At 35.6% G+C, this 4,374-nt stretch overlaps 1 pseudogene; it reads left to right on the top strand.

Annotated features, from left to right (window-relative positions):
* Positions 286–3,915, top strand: LOC109708499 (annotated as a pseudogene).

Below are 4,374 nucleotides of genomic sequence, written 5' to 3'. Positions count from 1 at the left end.
CTCAACTAGTTTTTTTTTTTTTTTTTTTTTTTTTTTTTTTTATCAAACTTTGATTTTTTTTTTAATATTTGTTTATTAAGTTATTTTCATCAACCAAATATTTTTTTTAAGATTTAACAATGATTAAGTAAAATCAATTTTTTTTAAAACATATTTTCAGTTGATAGAAAACTACGGTATTTCTATGGTACAAAGAAAAACTATGGTACCTTTTTAGCATCGAGTATAAATAATTGCGCCTTACGTCTACCTCTTGCCTTGTCTCTTCTTGTAAGCACTGCAAAGATGGTGGGGCAAGGAAAGTTGTTGAAGGTCTTCTTTGAAGAGATGAATGAAACTATAGAGCCATCTCTTGAACCTTCTCTTCGAAAACTGCGTTCGCTGTATTATCCTCACAGTGAAGGCACCTTTTTAGCATCTGAACGGCTCAGCCAGTCCCTGTTTCTCTGGGACACATTTAGGTATTCTCTTATATCTACGGAGATCGCCGCTCGTGGGAGGATGAACCCAACTTCATCTAGTTCAAAGACTTCTCTAGATTCGTTGTACAGCGAGCTCAATTCTTCAAGTGGGTTCATACTGTCGCTGCTTCTTGTGTAGCTCAATCTGCTCGCAGTTTGAGCCGTCTTGAGGTTCTTCTGAGGTTCAAAGGCATTCAACTGTTTATGAGTTCTATTTGTAGTGGCGTCTCTGTGGATGACGATCTCTTGAACCCAACCGAGAGAAGAGGTATAATAAAAGTGAATAATTTGACCCTTTACTACTTAGGGGTGTTAATTGATTGGTTTGGTTTGATTTTTGTATCTCTTCTGTTAACCGAACTACGTCAAATTATGTGCATAAGCTGAACCATTCTGTGTAGTGAGATAATTCATTTTGGTTCGGTTAGTTTTATTCTTCCTGGTGGTGCTTGAAAATTTTGAAATTAGCCCACCCTTTATGTGATATATGTATTAATGGATCCTGTCTGTCGAAGCTTTTGATCTGCCTTTTATAATGGCTAAGTCCTGCAGCTGTCCAATCATCATTTTAGAGTTAATATGGATCAAGAGATCTAATATTCATCTGATTTGGTTAATTCGATTCCTTATGCACTTATGGGAACTGAACCAGAATGATCAAACCAAATTGGATCACCAAAATGACTACTGTGGTTTAGCTTGAAAGTGCACACCATTATTAATATTCAAAATTTTTTTCGGAAATCCAATCATGGTACATATTACGTGGAAAACATTTGCTTGATTCATCATTACATCAGTCAGCACACTTGTAGACGATAGACATTCTCACTTGTTCTTTTTATTTTTTGCAGGTGCGTTCTCACCTCTGCTAAAACATTTATATGAGGGAGAAACTCATCCTGATATACAGTTTTGGAAACAATCTGCTGATCCTATTCTTGCTCATGATCCTTTCTCATCATTGATGTGGGTTCTTTTCTGCATCCCTCTTCCGTTTGTTTTGTCCAGTGATTTTTTCTTTCCTCTTGTGCATCTCTTCTATGTGGTTTGTGTAGTTCAGGTACATAACCATTACTTTGATGTCCTACGAAGTTCTTGTTTGTTTTGTTGGAGCTGTTACTTTCGTTTTCTTTTGTGTAAAATTAAGTTTTTTACTTTGGAGGCATTGTTAACATGTTACAACCAAGAGAATTTCGACACATCAGGCTTTAACGATTACGTTCTTCATGATATCTGTAGTACTATGTCTGAATCTGGCTTCGTTCGGCAGTATTTTACCTCTAAGTATATTGATCCCTCTTGCCATCCGAAAGACATGGTCCGTAGATTCACATTTCCTTATCTTAGAAGGTGTGCAGTGTTGTGGAAGTTACTGCAATCACCGACTGCAAGTCCACTGTATGACAACCCTAGTATGTGGGGAGGAGCAAATTGTTTGAGCTAGGATGTGTCAGATCGACTCACGATGGAGCTCAATGGAATAAGGGAATTAGAAGATATGTTTCAGATTTAGTCATTGGAACTTGTTCTCAGGGATGAAGTTGTCCGTGATTTGGCTTTAAATTGGTGCCAACACTTCTGCAAAGAATTTAAAGCTCGTAGATATAGAGGAGCTTTGTTTTCCTCTCCTGCTGTGTCTTTTAAATTGATGCAATTACCCCTAGTTTACCAGGATCTTTTGCAAAGGTTTTTACTGATTTTGAAGTGGAAGTGATTTGAATTTAGAATTTTCTCTGGGACCTTTATTCAGCTTATAGAATTTAAACTGATAATAACCTCTTTATTTTCAGATATGTGAAAATGCACTGCTCTGAATGTGGGTCTGTCCCAGATGAACCTGCACTCTGCTTGCTTTGTGGTAAATTGTGCTCACCGAACTGGAAGTCATGCTGTAGGTATGACAAATAACATTTCCCTGTTAAATTATCTATGTACATTTATATCCCTGACTCTTGTAAAATCTTAATTTTCTTTATGCCCTTGGAAAGTGTATTTTCTTGGAAAAATAAGCTTTATTCAGAAATTTTTAAGGCTTGTATTTATGTTTGTTCACAGGGTGTATATGCAAATATCTCTTAATTTTATATTCTCTTTATACATCTGTTTTGTCATATAATATGTTCTGCTCACTTTATGCTTTTTGTAGGGCTAGTAAATGCCTGAATCACGTCATGGTCTGTGGTGCTGGTGTTGGCGTATTTCTGTTGGTTAGAGTATGTTTCTCGATCATTCATTGCTTCATATTTAACAAGTTTTGCTTCGTTAACTTTGATTTATGCTAATGATGACTTTGTTTTCCTTATTCAAAACTGCAGAAAACAACAATTCTGATGCAGAGAGCAGCACGGCAGGCCTTTTGGCCGTCTCCATACTTGGATGCCTTTGGTGAAGAGTTAAGACATTTTATCTCAATTTCTTGCGACAATTGAAAAGCTAACATAGCTGAAAGCCTGAAACATTATGTTGTCTACTCCTGTCATATTTAATTTTGGTTGTATTCATTTTCTAATTGTCAAGCTATTATAGTGAAACAGTTTTCTCTGTTTTGTTTTGTGGGTGACAAGCGGCACTAAGAAATAGGAAGAAAGGAAAGAGAGAAAAGAAACGCAAAATGCTTTGTGCTCTATTACAGACTTCTCTTTCTGCACTTGACTGCTGTAGTAATTATACCTTTTATATTAGCAATTAACATAAGTTCATTTGTGTTTTATTTATGCCTCAATTGTTATACTGTAGAGCTATTTAAACTGGTAAACACAGAGTGCTTTTCTAGAGTTGAAATATTCACTTTTACGATGGAATAATCTATTCACTTTGCCATTTCTTTGGGCGCAGGATCATGACATGTATAGAGGAAAGCCTTTGTATCTGAGTGAGGAACGATATGCAGCTCTTACATATTTGGTGAGAAGAGCTTGCATCTTTTTCTTTTCACACTTGTTATTTATAGGAGCATCATCATCAGTAGTGAACTCCTTTTTACGCAGATTTTGTTCTGCTATTTTTTGTATTTGTTGTATTTCCGCAATATTGGCATCTGTATTTGATTGTCCTCCGTTACTATTTCATCATCTAATATTTTATTCATATGATAGGTGGCATCTCATAGTCTTGATTAGACTTCTAAAGTGTTACGCCAAACAATGATAAGCCTATATGGTTCTGATTGAACTTTTCTTTGCAAGGAGATGCCTGCCAAGGCCATATTTCAAACTACTTTTTCACCTGTAAGTTGCCTCTTTGAATTTGTTTGGTGTGGAAGTTTAGTTACTTGTAAGTTGCCTCTTATTCTCTATTCCAAATGTGGGAGAAATGATTTTGTTGGTCTTAGTTTTTACAGAAAATGAGTTAAGTTATGCTTTCTGGTAATTAACTCTAAAGATTTTTATCATCTACCACTATTGGGAGAATAATGCTGCATTAATTAAAATTGCATTCGCTGTTTCTTAAATGACAGTATTTTAGGCTTTTTTGAGGTTTATTTACTGTCTAATTCGACCTTATATAAATGCTGTTAAATTAAAATGATTTTTGGAAACCCTCCTTTTCTTTTTCACATTTTTGCGAAATTTGAATCCAGTTTATTTTTCTTGAAGATCAACCTGGCCCTTCCTGGGACCAAACACAACCATGGGCTAGAGAGCCAAACTGAGATTATAATTTTCCATGTTCTTTATCTGGAGTGCGGGATGTGAAAAAAGAGTGGATACCAAAATTTTCTTGTACACGAAGTGGACTTGTTTATGTTGGAATTAATTTGGTAATTAAGAAAAGGGGGAAAAAAAAATCTGATTTGCAATACTTCTTTTACTCGTGATTTCATTTGAAAGGCCGATTCTTGTGCCCTAGATTGCTGCTTGTTGGACGTTTTCCTTTATAGCTCACAGATAAATGGAGAGTTATTCTTGCA

Source organism: Ananas comosus, linkage group 4 (assembly GCF_001540865.1).
Source record: "Ananas comosus cultivar F153 linkage group 4, ASM154086v1, whole genome shotgun sequence".
Lineage (NCBI taxonomy): Eukaryota > Viridiplantae > Streptophyta > Magnoliopsida > Poales > Bromeliaceae > Ananas > Ananas comosus.
Note: the sequence above shows the minus strand (reverse complement) of the source record. Positions and strands in the feature narration are given on the sequence as shown.